Source organism: Pinus tabuliformis, chromosome 1_1 (assembly GCF_031772625.1).
Source record: "Pinus tabuliformis cultivar Carrire ecotype Pingquan chromosome 1_1, CPIR1, whole genome shotgun sequence".
Taxonomy (NCBI): domain Eukaryota; kingdom Viridiplantae; phylum Streptophyta; class Pinopsida; order Pinales; family Pinaceae; genus Pinus; species Pinus tabuliformis.
Window position 1 is genome coordinate 493,314,740 of NC_142297.1, and position 19,761 is coordinate 493,334,500.

Consider the following 19,761-nt stretch of genomic DNA (forward strand, 5'->3'; position numbering starts at 1 on the left):
TGGGGACCATGTCAGTTGACACATAACACCGGAGGTCTATGAGTCAGATGATGACAGGGATGTCTGAATTCAAAAGGAGCATGAAGGTACATGTCTGAGATGTACCGAAGGAAAATCTCACAAGGGGACCATTCCCCTCATGTAGCAGGTCCACTGGTTTGGAACAACCCGAGGAGGTTTTGCATTCATGATCGGGAATGTTACGTGTGTAGGTGGAAGAAAGCCCTCTATGGCTTGAAGCAAATCACCCCGGGTTTGATATGAGAGGATTGATAGCTGTAAGATGAAACTGAGATTCACTAAGAGTGAAGTCGATCCAAACCATTGTTTGAAGGCTATGGATGTTAGACCTCTCATACTGGCACCTTCTAAGAATGACGTATTTCTGATAGGTGCAGACCCTCTCACTTGCATAAGTAAGAGGGAGTTGGATTCCAGATGTGGAATGGTAAACTGCAAGCCCGTGAATACTTCGAGGATCTTAATTTTCAGAAGTTATATGGTGATGATGCTGGACCAGCTTTGGGAAATGCCTCTAAGTTTCATAAACCCATTTGCATTGATGTTCTTGGTGAACTTCCGTTCGGATATATGTTTTACAGTTGGCATGGTGAGCTCATATTTGGTTGAGCCTCATACATAGTTAAATTAGTTTAATTAAATTATTTGTAACATAAAAACTATGGCTGAAGCGAGAACACTGATAGCTTGAAGGCTTGAATGTAAAAATACACACAGGTATGTAATGATAATAATTTATTAATATATATAATTGTATAAGATGATATAAGATGATACAATGAGGCCCTGCTTTTATACCTCAGTAGGTGACCTTTCGTGAATGGGCATGTCTTTTAGACATGCCTTTTCACCTAACTTAATGACTATTTAACCTAATTAATATTTAAGTATTTAATATTTCTATTTATTTTATTTATTTAATTGTTATGAATTATATTCATAATATAGCCTCTCCTTTCGGAAGCTTTGTCCTCAAAACTTTAATGCTGGGGTTTTCTTCACTTAGTGTATGTCGTCTCGATGTCTATAATCTGACCACCCTCTCGCCTTCTAGGTCATCAATAATATTTCCTTGGATTTATTTATTTATTTTTTTAATAATAATTCTTTTAATAAGTTTAATTTTTTTTAATAAGTCTAATTTTTTTTTTTTAATTATTATTATTATTATATATATATATAATTACAAATTATATTATATATATATATTATATAAATGTAATTATATATATATATATTTTAATTAAATATTGGATTTCTATTATTACTAACTATATATATATAATATAGTTATTAATGGACCAGTCACACTTTTTGACCACGGTTGTTGACCGTTTGACCTGCAATAACACCAGACAGACCATTGGTAGTGGTAGTGAATGACAGCGGAAGGATTTCGATCCGCAGCGGCTGCCAACGGCAACGAACAGGAAAAGATATCGCTGAGTTGGACACGAAGGCATCATTAACAAGTATCGGTTTTGAACGCTGCCAGCATAAACTTGTAATTGCCTTTTAACGTTGGCGTATTAACACAGGCGTATATGTTGATCCGTTTTTTCCAAATAGCGTGACGCATCACACACCCGACATCACACCGTTTTACGGGAGGACAGGATGCTTGGCGGCAGGGGAGATGCAACCTTTTATGCGGGTTGGCTCGTCGACAATCGGAACAATGGCCTGGTGTATTGACTGGGTCACGTTGTTCGATGGTGGGGGTTGACCGGAGTTCGTTTTTGTCACGCTCAAAGTATTCCCTTGTGATCAAATCTTTAATCCGCTTTTTGATTGCTTTAAAATTAGGCTTGAACATTCGTCCAAGTTGCTCAACGCACTCTGTTACTAACTGTGCATGGGCCAAAACTTTCCTACTCTTCATGATTCAAACAATACAAGCATCAATTGCAAAACGTCTATCTTTGTCCACACCCTCAATTATCTTCTTCCTCTCATCCACAGGAGGAAGAGGAATCTTAATCTTTCTTGATTTGTCAGTAAAATTTGCATTAAAGTCGAAGCAATCAGACTGTGTGGCAGACTTTGTATTTGGCTCCTTAATCGGGATTTTGTGTTTTAAACATGCAAGTGAATGTAGCAATCTAATAATATCTTCATCGGACAAATTCAACTGCGATTGGCTTTTTGAATAGCTCAATCTCTCTGCATTATTGAAAAGCAATAATGCAGCTCCTTGATACGTTGTCACAATAAGCTCCACCGATCTGGCATTAAAATTGCCAGAAAGATGGCACGTCCCTAAGGAGTATATCCATGTAAGCTTTCGATGTTTAGTTTGTGTCTGGTAGAATTCTTTAAATACCTCTACACATTTTACCATCTCAGCAGGCAAATTGAGATCAAATGACTTGTAGCTGGGCCAAAATCCAGTAGTCAAGACAGTTACAGTCAAATCTATTCCAGGATGTGCATGCGCATTATCGTCAAGATATTTTTGAAACTTTGGTTGGTTCTCCCGTGCCAAAGTCAAATCAGTAAGCATTCCCTCCATCTTTGATGTAAATTGGCCTCCACATTGTTGCTTCAATTTTGTTAAGATACTCCGTTCATGTTCATCATTTGTACTTTTATAAAAAATAAGCCGCTGTGCTAGTTTTTTCCTATAAAATTCTGAATATAGATCTTTATCACCAATGTATGCAAGAAGCTTTACAACCATCTCAAGTGTCTCTTCAATATCTTCATCGCTTAATTTTTCACTGCTACCCATTTTCAAGATGTTGTCACTAAAGGTAGCCAATAATTCTGCACTTGTGCTTCCTGCTACTTCTTTGTTGCAAAATACCTCAAATGCTTCTTTTAATGCCTTGTGGAAAAGAGAATGGTTCACAAAGCACGTGCTGACATACTGCAAGTACTTGTCATGCAATTCAATAACCTCCCACACAAATGTCTGCTCTAGTGGACCAACAATATCCCTTTTCTCTGACTTCTTATTGCTTGCTGCATCTTCTTGAAGCAGAAAACTTCCGGTTAACAGAAATATATATAAAAAATACTTTTATTAATAAATGAATTACAGATGATGAATGTTTACAGTGGGCTGCCTGGCTTATATACCGCCATGGGCACCCTCCGGGAAAGGGCATGATCTTATGATCGTGCCCTTTCATCTAATTAAATCTAGAATTAAATAATAACCTAAAATTAACTAATTTTTTACATAACATTGCCTTCCTCTCGAAAGAATGCTTTGTCCTCAAAGCATAAGTAACGACGGATGTTGTTGAAGAATGATTCATTCTCCCAAAAAGCGTCTTCTTCGGGTAAGTCCTTCCACTTGATCAGATATTCTAAGATGATCAAGGTCGCACATTTTAAAAGGTCTTGGATTAATCTCTCAAGTTTCGTTTTTTGGTGATGTGGATATCGGTATGGCTTGATGTTAACAGGGTCTGGTCTTGCCTTGACTTCTATTGTATGCTCATTTTCCCTATTAGGCGGCATCTTCATAGGTAGGTCTTGAAATACTTTTTCATGCTTCCGAATCAAATCTTGTATCTCTGGTAACTCTTCTCTGGCCATATTTGCAGATAACATTTCTAATTGGTGACATTGTACTACATAAGTAGGTGCTCCTTTTCGACTCAGCTTCATCATCTGGGATGATGATGTAACTTGATTTTCTGGTGGTTGGAATCTGTGTAGCTTGTACTTTTGACCTCCCCATTTGAATTTTATAAATTGTACTTGATGGTTGGCGGCATAAGTACCTAAAGTTCGTAGCCATTGGATACCTAAGACTACATCTACTCCTCCTAACGGTACTATGAAAAACGGAGACTCTAAACTGAAGTCTTGAATCTGCAATTTAACCTTATGGCATTTTCCCACCTTTTCAATCTTTTTACCGTTAGCTATCATCACTTTCATGTTTGGTAAGGGGAATGAAAATATATTGAGTCTCTTTGCCACAGTTGTATCTAAAAAATTGTGTGTGCTTCCAGAGTCGATGAGAACCACTACGTTGTTCTTCTTTATGTGTCCTTTTAACTTTGAGGTCTGAGGTTGTGATATAACTGTCATGGCTGATAATGACACTTGCGGAATACTTTCGTCATCTAATTCTGGTGAGAATTCTGCGGCGTCTTCTGTGTCTTCTATGTCATAATCTTCACTGTTCGAATCATTGGTTGCTTCACAATTATATAGGTTCTTTGGTTCTTTTCCTTTAACACATCTATGTTTGGGGTCCCACTTCTCACCACAGCGTTTACATTTACCCTCTTTTATCCTTTGCATTTCCACATTAGATTTTTCATCTTCACGACGATGTGGTGGAACATACCTTGTATTATTTGAGTCCACATACTGGGGTATCCTTCGTCTTGCATAAGCTTTTTCCACTGTTGACCAAAATATTGGTTCGGATTTCTTTTCGGCTGTTTTTGCTTTTCGTCTTGCTTCTTCTATAGATGTAATATCATGCATCTCAAGTTCTGCTTGTAAATGGGTTTTGAGTTCCGAGATGTATGACTGAATTAGACGAGATTCTGATAACCCAGGTACTCGTGTTACTAAGGTCTCCCATTCTTGAGTGTATTCATCGACACTTCCTTTTTGTCGTAGTTTGATGAGTTTTGAAAAGAACTCTTCTTCCTTTACACCTTGGAATCTTTTGAAGAATGCATCTTTAAATTTCCTCCAGCTAATGACATGTGTTGTCTTTTTCCACCACATATACCAGTTATATGCTTCTCCCTCCATTTTCATGGATGCATGTCTGAGCTTTTCGTCATCGTCAATGATGTCATATATCTCAAAGTATTCTTCTGCTTTATTTATCCATGCAACATTGTTTTTTTCGTTTCCATCGAATTTAGGCATCTCGACTTTTGCCCGTCGCTGGTATGTTGCTACTGGTTGAGCGAAAAAAGGGTGTTGATTGGTAAAGTTATCCCAGAGTTTCTTGTTTGTAAAGGTTGTGTTACTCGCTTCTTGGTGGGGTGTCGCTGATTTTTTTGGGGATTCAAATTTGTCATGAGAGTCTGTGGACTTAGTTGAATCTGACGAGATGTGTTCTTGATTCTCTTCACCTTCATTTAGCAGTTGTTCAGGCGTACAATTCAACCTTTTACACAGAACTTTTAGCATTGTTAAGACCTCTTTGAAGTTTACTTCTGTTTGGACATGTTGACTTTCCATTTTTATCTCTATTCGATTTGTTGTATCTTCAAGATTTTTGATTTTGTCCGCTTGCTCCCCCAGCTTGCTCTCGACTTCATTTAATCTTTTACTGACCTCGTCGTGGTTGTTATTTATCTTTTGCTCTGCATCCAACAACCTTTTTTGGAAATCCGCCATTGTTATTGTCGACATTTAGCGGGTTTGCGGAGGCGTGTATTTATTTGCCAGCTAAAATATTTTTCCTCCCTCCTTTTTTTTTGTTAGCTAAAATAAATTTTATACATATAAATTTTAATTAATTAAAATAAATTTAATTAATTAAATTAACTTTTTATATATATATATATATAATTTTTTAATTAATTAAAATAAATAAATTAAATTATATGTATTATATATAATATATATGATATAACTATATATATATATATGTTATATATTATATGTCACGTTATATATATTATATATATATGTTATATATATAACTATTTAATATAGTTTGGTTATATATAACTATATAATGAAAATTACCAATGAAACCAATTAAACAGAAAATTGTGTGAAGACTGCTACGAAATAAGAGATACGTCACTGATAATCGTGAATACTGCTACCAAATACGACTTTATTTTTTGAAGGAAAATCGTATTTAGAATGTTCAGTTGGAATGAAACGCTACGTCCGAGAGTCAACGGCTACGATGTTTGACGTATCTAGGGACACAACGTTTGACGTGGGGGCAACAACCTCTTAATCGGTGTGTGCGTATGCAACTACTCGTCGGTTATGCGAGAGGTACGGGGGAAGGCACAACGGAATGATGTTTGGGCAATGCGGCAGGGGTAGAGGGCGTGGAGTGTGACAAAGGGTTGTGGACTGTGTGTTTTGGGCAATGGAACGTAGGTCAGCAAATGGCCAGCGAACAGAGTGCGGGCAGGAGAATGGTCGTGGGTGAACAGCAAGATGCAGCTGGACTGAGCGAACTGCCTGAGAACCGAACCCCTCTGATACCAATGAAGCAGAAAACTTCCGGTTAACAGAAATATATATAAAAAATACTTTTATTAATAAATGTATTACAGATGATGAATGTTTACAGTGGGCTGCCTGGCTTATACACCGCCATGGGCACCCTCTGGGAAAGGGCATGATCTTATGATTGTGCCCTTTCATCTAATTAAATCTAGAATTAAATAATAACCTAAAATTAACTAATTTTTTACATAACACTTCTGTTTGTTTAACAAGTGTTGTTCCCTCATCATTAACATGCTGTTTAAAAAAGTGGGCTATCAGTTCCAGACCTTTGGGTATCCTATAGAACAACCTATACATCCTTGAAAGATCATCTTCATTCTTATCATAATCTGAAATTGACATAACCTCTTTCTGATCTTCTGTAGAACATAGTGATTCTTCATCATCATTAATGTTTTCTTTAGCATCTTCCTTGTTGTTATGATATTGTTCATCTTCTTGTTTTTTGAGATAGTCCTCATCCACATCATCTTTATCTGGATCATTTTCATTGCCATTAAGATCAACATTTGTATCTAATTCTTCTTCTTTTTCTTCTTCCACATTTTTCTCTCAACATGTTTTAACTTCTGCAATTGATTTTTTTAAATGCTGAAATGCTTCTTGAATTTCACTAAAATGTTCAACGTATTCAGGACGTGAATGTAATGGCACATTGTGTGACGAACAACGTTCAAAGGCCCGCATGATTATATCGTGTGCCATGGCTTTGATACCACTATAGCATAAAAACTATGGCTAAAGCGAGAAAACTGATAGCTTGAAGGCTTGAATGTAAAAATACACGTAGTTATTTAATAATAATAATTTATTAATATATATAATTGTATAAGATGATATAAGATGATACAATGAGGCCCTGCTTTTATACCTCAGTAGGTGATCTTTCGTGAATGGGCATGTTTTTTAGACATGCCTTTTCACCTAACTTAATGACTATTTAACCTAATTAATATTTAATTATTTAATATTTCTATTTATTTTATTTATTTAATTGTTATGAATTATATTCATAACATTATTTCAAATATTAAAAAAAGAAAAGAAAAGAAAGTAATTAGAATTAAAAAAAAAAATTAGAGTTATAAAAAAAATAGAGTTATAAAAAAATTTAAAATATATATATATATATATATATATATAATATTTAAAAAAAATATAAATTAATATTATTAAAAAAATGGAACAACCCTAATCCCAAGGTGGTACTATCAACGACTACACATGCCAAAATGACGCGGTCAAATGAAGAAATTATTAGCAGTCAAGTGAAGGAAAGACATTTGTAGCAGATAAGAGATCAAGTCCTTTCATCAACAAGCTTTGAGGACAAAGCTTTTTGAAGGGGAAGGCAATGTTATGAACATAAATTATGTAAAAATAATGTAAATATAGATAATAACACTACATCAAAACAATGATTAATTAGTGATTAGTTTAGTGAAGAGGTGTGTCCCCAAAGGACACGACTGTTCATAAAGGGACACCTGCCTAGGTATATAAAGCAGGCCCTCATTGTAACATTGAATCATCACTTGTACATTTTTATATATAATAAATTATTATGACAAATACCTCTTGTGTATTTTAACATATTAAGTCAACAAGCTATAAGTTTTGTTGCTTCACAGGAGAACAATTGTGTTCTCAGAGACAGATTGCCTTGTAATAGATCCAATTGCTCAAAAACAATCAATAAAATATCACAAGGGAAGTAGGTTTTCCCTTTTGGGTTTCTTGGGTAAACAAGTGTGTCAGTCTGCGTGAATGTTTTTTTATCTCTTGATTATTTTCCGCTGCTTATAGTTTGTTAAGAAAATCTGTATCTTGGTGAAAGTAAATTTGGTTTCAGTTTTCAGCTGCCTAGTTTTCGGTAATTCATCTAGGTAGTTGCAGAGTTTCAAGAAAATTAACATACATTCCCACTCTATCTTGCGTGCTAACTTATTTGCTTGTTTTCTTGATCTAAAGCCTGATAAATGTAACCCATGGCCAATTTCCCCCAACAATTAAAGCACCTTAACAAGATGCTTAACAACTTTCACAACCTCTCTCGCCTTTTTGTAAAATAAATTTTCATAACTTTCTATTTGGTGTCTTTCCCAACTTGTTTGTGGCTCCACTTAGATTTGTTCCATTCATTGCTTGCAAACATATGGAAGAGAGATTGCAATGTCAGGAAGTTCATTACAAATTTTCTGATGACAAGTAGGCCTAACAAGCTCCCTGTCCCCTGTATTTTTCATTGTTGGGCTACATTCCTACAAGTGGTTGTAGATGTATTTTGTAATGCTCTTGGCATGATCTATATTGTTTCTGAGCCAATTCTCTTTTCTTATGTTTTCAAGCATGAAGTGTATGCATTGTGTGGCACATGGGTTCTAACATATGGTTTCGTGTTACGTCTAACATCTTACCAGTGAGAACATAGTTAGAGGCATTATCTGTGACGACATGCAAATGCAGAAATAACAAGTGTGCATCTTTCACCCTATCAGATGCATCGACTAATTTGAAAAAGTTGGTTCCTTGTGGGCAAGAGATTAAGGAAATTTATTATGGTATGGTTCTTTCCATCACTCCATCCATTTGAGATGATGATATATCCCATTTTGTTCCATGACTAGTTGAAACTTTTCAAGTAGTCATTTACAGACCCAACTTCTTTTTGCAAAAGAGATCCTCTTAGTTCATGAATACTAGGGCCTTTGAAGCCCTTACCAATAGAAACATTGGAATTCAACATAGGCTGGTAATAACGTGAGTGGAAAACATTGAAGGGGATATCTGCATCATATCAGCATCTAGCCATGTATCCAAAAAGTGATTCCTGGCATCACTTCTTCAAATTGTCATGGGCTGAGAGGCACTAGTCCAAGGGTAAAAGAAAACTCTATATGTTCTTCCTCTTTTTGAGGCACTGGGTTTTTAGCAGTGGGCTGGTTTCCCAATGAATGGGAGAAACATATCAAAAGGGGTTCTTAACAATGACACAAGGGTTAGATCAAGAGCCTATAACACTAGGGTCAATTTGGGATCCAATTTGTCTCCTCCCTTTTTCATCATCTATCTCTTTCTACCTAGCCTTGTCTTTTTGAAATTTGTCAAGAAGGTTTTGCATTCCCAATCTAACAGCCCTGACGTTAGTGGCTTCACATGGGAGAACTTGGCCTCTTTGACCAGACAAGTTTTCTTTCAGCCTATGAATGTGCTCCCTTTTTATGTGTTTCTTGCAATGTTTGTGATATATCTCTTTATCAACAATATTAGCATGGACTTATGAAGGGTCTTCAATATTGGGGGCCATGGTAAATGCAAACATATTTGCAAATGCAAAGATATAAACGCTATTTTATTTTTTAGCAGCCAAACAACGATATTTCAGATCTGCAATTTTATGAGAAAAAAGGGGGCCAGATTTAACATACCTTTGAATGGGCCCTATATTCCAGAGCTGCAATTTGATGAGAAAAAAAAGAGGGGCAGATTTAATATACCTTTGAATGGGCACAAGGATCTGGTCAAGAACTCCTCCACGCTTATAGATGGGATGTAATCTCCAGATTTGGATGTCAAATACACTGCAAACAACCCATAAGAAATGCCAAACAAGCTCCAAGCTCACTCTGAATCACAACTGTTCAGTGCTGCTCCACAAATTCCAAATGCTCAAAAATGCTCAATGAGAGAGGTGTGAGGCAAATAGAAGGGGAGGCCTAATATAATTGTGTTTTAGGCTTTAAGGGGGGCGAGATAGGGTATTTTTAGGGTTTTAAATTTTCTTTTTGTTGTTTTTTTGGTCAGAACCCTATTGTGGCTGCACCTATACTGGCTCAGTATATAACTGGTCTCCAAGCCGGTTCAGCGGCCAGTTAAGGGCAATTCAAGGTTCGGCTTGACCTGTTCAAACCCTCAATTTTAATTAAATATATTTTTAATTTTTTGATGTTTTATGTATTTTTTAGTGAGCTAGTTCATAAATTGAGTTCTCATCCAATTCTGGTTGATTGAGTCCAATAGTGACTTTTAAGACATTGGGAGTTGTGGCTCTGTTCTAGTTTATCATGTTTGATAGCTATTCAGTGGCACAATGTGGAAAAAGTCAATCGTCTGGAAATTGAAAAAGTTTTAAGTTGGGAGGTTTTTGAAAAAATCAGCAAAAACTTGGTAAAATTTAAAAAGGACAAAAATATTCATTTTAATTTTTTTTTTTTTAGCATCTAAAGTATCCACAACATCAGATAAATGCATTGCCACATAAATATGAAAAGAAAGCTAATATATAAGATGCATAAGAAGTCTAGTGCTGCATAACATATCAAAAGTGATTCAATTCGTGAATCCTAAGTCCTCACTAAGTCTCAATAGTCAATATCAACAAAAAAATATAATAAATGTATATCATGATTCATCTGCATGTCATAAACTAATCAGTCACTGAGTTCCTCTGCCCCTTTGATGGGAACAGGGAATGACTTTGGCTTTTGCTCTAGAGGAAGAAGGACCTACCCTTGGCTACAAAGGACTTTGTTGTCCTCTAAAAGCAAGAATAGGAGGTTGCCTTTGTCCCCTGCAGCCACTACCTCCTCCGACTGCTTCTGGATCCACCTCACAAATTTGGCAAATCTCCTCCTCTTGGGCAGTGACAAACACCTCCTCTTTGCACAGGCACGAATCACAAAGGTTAGAGTGCAAAATGAGTGGAAAAATCAGCCTTTTCTTAACTTGTTCGTGGATCGACTCCCGATTTTATCTCAGCTTTTATGATTGAATTCTGAGTTTTTCATTTTTGAAAAATTTGTGAAAAACTCGACCAATAACATCGGTGAGTTGAAAAAATCGCGAGTTCCCAATGTTATCGCGATTTTATCAGGACTTTTTCCACTATGGCTTGCATCAGAGATATGTATCACTTTGTGCTTAATTTTTTGCAAACGATAATGGCTTTGAAACAATTATCCTGGTATTAGAGCCGAAGGTCTATTTTGCTGATAAACTGCAGGAAAGAAGGGTTCCTCGTTCGAGTGGGAGCAATGGCGGAAGATGGTAAGTTTAGGGTCGAGAAATTTAACAGCGAAAACTTCTTGCTGTGGAAGATGCAGATGGAAGATTACTTGTATTAGAAAGATCTGTATCTACCATTGAGCGGAAAAACAAAGAAGCTGACGGCTATGATAGATGAAGAATGGAACATTCTCGATAGAAAGGCACTCGGAACAGTATGGTTGTGTCTCGCAGCGTCGGTCGCCTTCAACATTTCGAAGGAAACAACAATAGAGGGTTTGATTCAGGCGTTGGTGAAACTATATGAAAAACCCTCGGCCTCAAACAAGGTATTTCTTATGAAACGATTATTTAACATGAAGATGTCAAAAGGTGGATCTGTTGCAGACCATTTAAATGATTTTAATACAGTTACAAGTCAGTTAAGTTCTGTAGGGGTAAACTTTGATGATGAAGTTAGAGCTCTGTTATTCTTATGCTCATTGCTAGAAAGTTGGAATGGTTTAGTAATGGCCATTAGTAACTCTGTTTTGGGATCTAGTACTTTAAAGTTTGATGATGTTGTCAGTGCTATCCTTAGCGAGGAAATGCGATGGAAAAGCTTTGGTGAGACATCGGGTAATGCTTTGAGTGCAAAGTCTAGGGGAAGAAGAATGGAAAGAGGAAAGAGCTCAGGATATTGCAGTAAATCAAGGAAAGACATATCCAAGTCCAGATCGGGGATAGTGTGCTGGAAATGGGGAAAGAAAGGACACTTAAAGAAACACTGTAGATCTCGGAAGGGAAAAGAAGGAGATGCACAACAAGAAAACAATCATGAAGCAAATGTGACAAGTGAGGTGTTACAAGGTGCTTTGATTATTTCTTTCGAAAATATTATTGATTCTTGGGTGGTAGATTCAGGGGCTTCATTCCATGCCACACCTGATAAGAAATATTTTCATGACTATGTTCAAGGAGATTTTGGACAAGTTTGTTTGGGTGATGATAAACCCTGTAAAATTGTTGGAATGGGTAAGGTTCTTGTAAAACAACAGAATGGAAACTAATGGCTACTAAAAGAGGTAAGGCATGTTCCAGATCTGAAGAAAAATCTGATTTCAACAGGGCAGTTAGGCGGCGAAGGTTGTGTGACAACTTTCACAAATAAAGCTCGGAAGGTCACCAAAGGAGCCCTGGTAATAACAAAAGGCGAAAGGTTGGTACATTGTATTTATGCAATGGTATTTCTAACTCTGTTAATGCTATAACTTCCAAAGGAGAAGATGCAGCATTATGGCATCATAGACTCGGACACATGAGTGAGAAAGGGATGAAGATTCTTCATTCAAGGAATTTGTTGCTGGGTTTGAAGAATGTTGATTTGGATTTTTGTGAAAATTTCATTTATGGAAAACAGAAGAGAGTCAGATTTCTCAGAGTTGGGAAAGAAAAGAACAACAAAAAATTAGAGCTTGTGCATACAGATGTATGGGGACCTGCTCAGGTATCATCTCTCAGGTGGCTCTCGTTATTATGTTACTTTTATTGATGATGCAACTAGAAAAACTTGGATTTATTGTATTCAGAATAAATTTGATGTGTTTGATACTTTCAAGAAATGGAAAGCTTTGGTTGAGATTGAGACAGGAAAGAAATTGAAGTGTCTCATATCAGACAATGGAGGTGAATATTGCAGCAAAGAGTTTGATAGGTACTGTTTAGAGCATGGGATTCGCAGAGAGAAGACAGTGCAAAGAACACCACAAGAAAATGGTGTGTCAGAAAAGGTGAACAGAACAATCATAGAGCGTGCAAGGTGCATGAGATTGCATGCAGGATTGCCTTTACAATTTTGGACAGATGCTGTAGATACTGCTATTTATCTAATAAACAGAGGGCTTTCAAGTTCCTTGGATGGTGGTATTCCAGAGGAAGCATGGACAGGTAAAAAGGTAAACTACTATCTTTTAAAGTCTTTTGGTTGTGAGGCCTTTGTCCATACTAATAAAGAAAATAGAACAAAGCTTGAGGCAAAATCAAAGAAATGTACCTTTATTGGATATGGTGTTAATGATTTTGGTTATCGCTTATATGATTATGAAAATCACAAAATCGTTAGGAGCAGAGATGTAATATTCAATGAAAAGGTCTTGTATAAGAATCAGTTGTAGGAAAAGAAACAGGAAAAAGAAAACGAGGAATACACAGTTCTTGATGAGATCACTGAAAAAGTAAAGGTGCCTAAAAATAATAATAATCAACAACCACAACAACGACAACCACCACAACAACAACAAGCACCCCAAACACCTGAAAGTGGTGTTAGAAGATCTATCGGATAAGTATACCCCCTGAACGATACTCTCCTTCATTATATTATTTATTGTTAACTGATTCTGGTGAACCCGAATGTTATGAAGAAGCAATGCAGGTTGAAAGGAGGAAGAAGTGGGAGCTAGCCATGGAAGAAGAGATGGACTCCTTAATGCATAACCAGACTTGGGACTTAGTCAGGTTGCCTTTAGGTAAAACTACATTGCAGAATAAATGGGTTTACACGCTGAAGGAAGAAGATGGAGAAAAACAGAGGTACAAAGCTAGACTTGTGGTGAAGGGGTTTGCACAGAAGAAAGGTATTGATTTTGATGAAATATTTTCTCCTGTTGTTAAAATGATTTCAATCAGAACTATTTTAAGTCTAGTAGCAGTTGAAGATTTGCATCTTGAGCAGTTAGATGTAAAGACAACCTTTCTCCATGGGGATTTGGAGGAAGAGATATATATGCAGCAGCCAGAAGGATATGAAGTAAAAGGCAAGGAGAAACTAGTTTGCAGATTGAAGAAGAGCTTGTATGGCTTAAAGCAGGCTCCAAGGCAGTGTTATCTAAAATTTGACAAGTTTATGTTTGAAGAAAGTTATACTAGATGTCACTCTGATCATTGTTTTTATTTTAAAAAGCAAAATGATGGCAACTATATTATACTGTTATTGTATGTAGATGACATGCTTGTTGTAGGGTCTAACATGCAGGAAATAAATGTGCTCAAAAGAAAATTGGCAAATTCATTTGCAATGAAGGATTTGGGAGCTGCAAAACAAATCCTTGGTATGAGAATAACTAGAGGCAGGAAAAATCGCAAATTAACATTGTCTCAGAATGAGTACATACAAAAGGTGTTGAAAAGATTTAATATGCACAATGCAAAACTAGTTAGTACACCTTTTGCTAGCCATTTCAAACTTAGAAAGGAGATGTGCCCAAAGACCCAATGAGACATGGATTATATGTCTAAAGTTCCATATGCATCAGCAGTTGGAAGCTTAATGTATGCAATGGTCTGCACAAGTCTTGATATTGCACATGCAGTGGGAGTTGTAAGCAGGTACATGAACAATCCAAGAAAAGAACATTGGATGGCAGTGAAATGGATTCTTAGATATTTGAGAGGTACCACAAATCAAGCATTATGCTTTGGTGGTTCAAACATTTCTCAACAGGGATATGTTGATGCAGATATGGCATGGGACAGAGATATCAGGAGGAACACTACAGGATATGTATTTATTGTAGGTGGAACAACGGTCAGTTGGGTTTCAAAAATCCAAAGTGTTGTTGCACTTTCAACAACAGAAGCAGAGTATGTTGCTGCTACAAAGGCTAGTGAAGAAATGATTTGGTTACAAAGGTTTATGGATGAATTAGGTAAGAAGCGTGTTATGGGCACATTATACAGTGATAGCCAAAGTGCCATTCATCTTGCAAAGAACTTAGCGTTTCATTCCAGGACTAAACACATACAGCTCAAGTACCATTTCATACGATCAGTGTTGGAAGATAGAGAGTTGAAGCTGGAAAAGATACACACTAGCCAGAATCCTGTAGATATGCTAACAAAAGTTGTAACCAGGGAGAAACTGAGAATATGCTCAGTTTCAATTGTTCTTCAAGGATGATGATAAAGATGAGAAACAACCAGGTCCAAAGAGGAGTATTGGACCTGACTGTTTCTCATCTTCAACGTCATCCTTGAAGACCAATTGAAACTGAGCATATTCTCATTTTCTCCCTGGTTACAACTTTTGTTAGCATATCTGCAGTGTGTATCTTTTCCAGCTGCAACTCTCCATCTTCCAACACTGATCGTATGAAATGGTACTTGAGTTGTATGTGTTTAGTTCTGGAAAGATATGCTGAGTTCTTTGCAAGATGAATGGCACTTTGGCTATCACTGTATAACGTGCCCATATCATGCTTCTTACCCAATTCATCCATAAACCTTTGTAACCAAATCATTTCTTTACTAGCCTCTGTAGCAGCAACATACTCTGCTTTTGTTGTTGAAAGTGCAACAACAGTTTGGATTTTTGAAACCCAACTGACCGCAGTTCCTCCTACAGTAAATACATATCCTATAGTGCTCCTCCTGATATCTCTGTCACCTGCCATATCTGCATCAACATATCCTTGCAGAGAAATGTTTGAACCACCAAAGCATAATGCTTGATTTGTGGTACCTCTCAAATATCTGAGAATCCATTTCACTGCCATCCAATGTTCTTTTCCTGGATTGTTCATGTACCTGCTTACAAATCCCACTGCATGTGCAATATCGGGGCTTGTGCAAACCATTGCATACATTAAGCTTCCAACTGCTGATGCATATGGAACTTTAGACATAATCCATGTCTTCTTGGGTCTTTGGGCACATCTCCTTACTAAAGTTTGAAATGGCTAGCAAAAGGTGTACTAACTGGCTTTGCATTGTGCATCATATTAAATCTTTTCAACACCTTTTGTATGTACTCATTCTGAGACAATGTTAATTTGCGATTTTTCTTGTCTCTAGTTATTTTCATACCAAGGATTTGTTTTGCAGCTCCCAAATCCTTCATTGCAAATGAATTTGCCAATTTTTTTCTAAGCACATTTATTTCCTGCATGTTAGACCCTGCAACAAGCATGTCATCTACATACAATAACAATATAATATAGCTGCCATCATTTTGCTTTTTCAGATAAAAACAATGATTAGGGTGACATAGTGTAATCTTGTTCAGACATAAACTTGTCAAATTTTAGATACCACTGCCTTGGAGCCTGTTTTAAGCCATACAAGCTCTTCTTCAACCTGCTCATTAGTTTCTCTTGCCCTTTTACCTCATATCTTTGTGGCTGCTGCATATATATCTCTTTCTCCAAATCCTCATGGAGAAACGCTGTCTTTACATCTAACTGCTCAAGATGCAAATTTTCAACTGCTACTAGACTTAAAATAGTTCTGATTGAAGTAATTTTAACAACAGGAGAAAATATTCCATCAAAATCAATACCTTTATTCTGTGCAAACCCCTTCACCACAAGTCTAGCTTTGTACCTTTGTTTTCTTCCATCTTCTTCCTTCAGCTTGTAAACCCATTTATTCTGCAATGTAGTTTTACCTAAAGGCAACCTGACTAAGTCCCAAGTCTGGTTATGCATTAAGGAGTCCATTTCTTCTTCCATGGTTAGCTCCCACTTCTTCCTATTTTCAACCTGCATTGCTTCTTCATAACATTCGGGTTCACCAGAATCAGTTAACAATAAATAATATAATGAAGGAGAGTATCGTTCAGGGGGTATACTTATCCTAGTAGATATTTTAACACCACTTCCAGGTGTTTATTCTGCAATGTAGTTTTACCTGAAGGCAACCTGACTAAGTCCCAAGTCTGGTTATGCATTAAGGAGTCCATCTCTTCTTCCATGGTTAACTCCCACTTCTTCCTACTTTCAACCTGCATTGCTTCTTCATAACATTCGGGTTCACCAAAATCAGTTAACAATAAATAATATAATGAAGGAGAGTATCGTTCAGGGGGTATAGTTATCTTGGTAAATCTTCTAACACCACTTCCAGGTGTTTGGGGTGCCTGTTGTTGTTGTGGTGGTTGCTGTTGTTGTGGTTGTTGATTATTATTATTTTCAAGCACCTTTACTTGTTCAGTGATCTCATTAAGAACTGTGTATTCCTTGTTTCCTTTTTCCTGCAACTGATTCTTATACAAGACCTTTTCATTGAAAATATTACATCTCTGCTCCTAATGATTTTGTGATTTTCATAATCATATAAGAGATAATCAAAATCATTAACACCATATCCAATAAAGGTACATTTCTTTGATTTTGCCTAAAGCTTTGTTCTATTTTCTTTATTAATATGGACAAAGGCCTCACAACCAAAAGGCTTTAAAAAAGAGTAGTTTAGCTTTTTACCTGCCCATGCTTCCTCTGGAATACCACCATCCAAGGAAATTGAAGGCCCTCTGTTTATTATATAAACAACAGTATCTACAACATTTGCCCAAAATTGTAAAGGCAATCCTACATGCAATCTCATGCACCTTGCACGCTCCATGATTGTTCTGTTCATCCTTTCTGACACACCATTTTCTTGTGGTGTTCTTGGAACTGTCTTCTCTTTGCGAATTCCATGCTCTGAATAGTACCTATCAAACTCTTTGCTGCGATATTCACCTCCATTGTCTGATCTGAGACACTTCAATTTCTTTCCTGTCTCAATCTCAACCAAAGCTTTCCATTTCTTGAAAGTATCAAATACACAGATTTATTCTGAATACTTTAAATCCAAGTTTTTCTAGTTGCATCATCAATAGAAGTAACATAATAACGAGAGCCACTGAGAGATGATACCTGAGCAGGTCCCCATACATCTGTATGCACAAGCTCTAATTTTTTTCTCTTCTTTTCTTTCCCAACTCTGAGAAATCTGACTCTCTTCTGTTTTCCATAAATGCAATTCTCACAGAAGTCCAAATCAACATTCTTCAAACCCGACGGCAAATTCCTTGAGTGAAGAATCTTCATCCCCTTCTCACTCATGTGTCCCAGCCTATGATGCCATAATGCTGCATCTTCTCCTTTGGGAGTTAAAGCATTAACAGAGTTAGAAATACCATTGCATAAATACAATGTACCAACCTTTTCGCCTTTTGCTATTACTAGGGCTCCTTTGGTGACCTTCCAAGCTTTATCTGTGAAAGTTGTCACACAACCTTCACCATCTAGCTGCCCTGTTGAAATCAAATTTTTCTTCAGATTTGGAATATGCCTTACCTCCTTTAGTAGCCATTGGTTTCCATTCTGCTGTTTTACAAGAACCTTACCCATTCCAACAATTTTACAGGGTTCATCATCACCCAAACGGACTTGTCCAAAATCTCCCTGAACATAGTCATGAAAATATTTCTTATCAGGTGTGGCATGGAATGAGGCTCCTGAATCTCCACTCAGGAATCAGTAATATTTTCGAAAGAAAGAATCAAAGCATCTTGTAACACCTCACCTGTCACATTTGCTTCATGATTGTTTTCTTGCTGTGCATCTCCTTCTTTTCCCTTCCGAGATCTATAGTATTTCTTTAGGTGTCCTTTCTTTCTGCATTTCCAACACACTATCCCCGATCTGGATTTAGATCTGCCTTCCTTGATTTACTGCGATATCCTGAGCTCTTTCCTCTTTCTATTCTTCTTCCCCTAGACTTTGCACTCAAAGCATTACCCAATGTCTCACCGGAGCTTTTCCGTCGCATTTCCTCGCTAAGGATAGCACCGACAACATCATCAAACTTTAAAGTACTAGATCAAGAAATAGAGTTACTAATGGCCATTACTAAACCATTCCAACTTTTTGGCAATGAGCACAAGAATAACAGAGCTCTAACTTCATCATCAAAGTTTACCCCTACAGAACTTAACTGACTTGTAACTGTATTAAAATCATTTAAATGGTCTGCAATAGATCCACCTTCCAACACCTTCATATTAAATAACCGTTTCATAAGAAATATCTTGTTTGAGGTCGAGGGTTTTTCATATAGTTTCGCCAACGTGTGAATCAAACCCTCTGTTGTTGTTTCCTTTGAAATGTTGAAGGCGATCGACGTTGCGAGGCACAACCGTACTGTTCCGAGTGCCTTTCTATCGAGAATGTTCCATTCTTCATCTGTCATAGCCGTCAGCTTCTTTGTTTTTCCGCTCAATGGTAGGTACATATCTTTCTGATACAGATATTCTTCCATCTGCATTTTCCACAGCAATTGATAATGGCTTTATTCTATTTGATTTTTCAGTTTGACTTCAACCATTCCACATTGTTGTTTTGGGTTCTATTTATGCATAAGCAATTCAAGTCATTGTGATTAAGGAAATGCATTTGTACTTGAATGGCTTAAATACACTTGTAATTTTTTTTCATTAATTTTCTCAGTGAACTGAATACACTTGTGCTTTATATGTGAGTGACCCTTATTTATCATGCGCTGTAGCATCATGTCCACATTTTATCAACTGACACGTTTTCCCTGGTCTCTTTTAGTTTTTGTTAAGATACATAATCCCTTTCAATCTAAGTCACAGGGTTCGTCGAACTTCTAGGTTGAAGTTCAAAATTAGATGAACCCCAAAGAAAAAGTAAAGTTTGTTGAAGTTTGATGAAGGGTTCGACTAGGTTTCCCCTTCCATGTGTTGTTGTGGGTTTCAACTAGAGTTTTCCATGTGCCTTGGTATGG

General features: G+C 36.8%; 1 protein-coding gene and 1 pseudogene across 3 annotated transcripts in view; one reads left to right on the forward strand and one right to left on the reverse strand.

Annotated features, from left to right (window-relative positions):
- The window catches only part of LOC149213938 (uncharacterized), a 137,338-nt gene that overhangs the window by 39,787 nt on the left and 77,790 nt on the right, over positions 1-19,761 (forward strand). The window lies entirely within an intron of this gene.
- LOC149213939 (cullin-1 pseudogene) lies at positions 1,487-6,549 on the reverse strand (annotated as a pseudogene).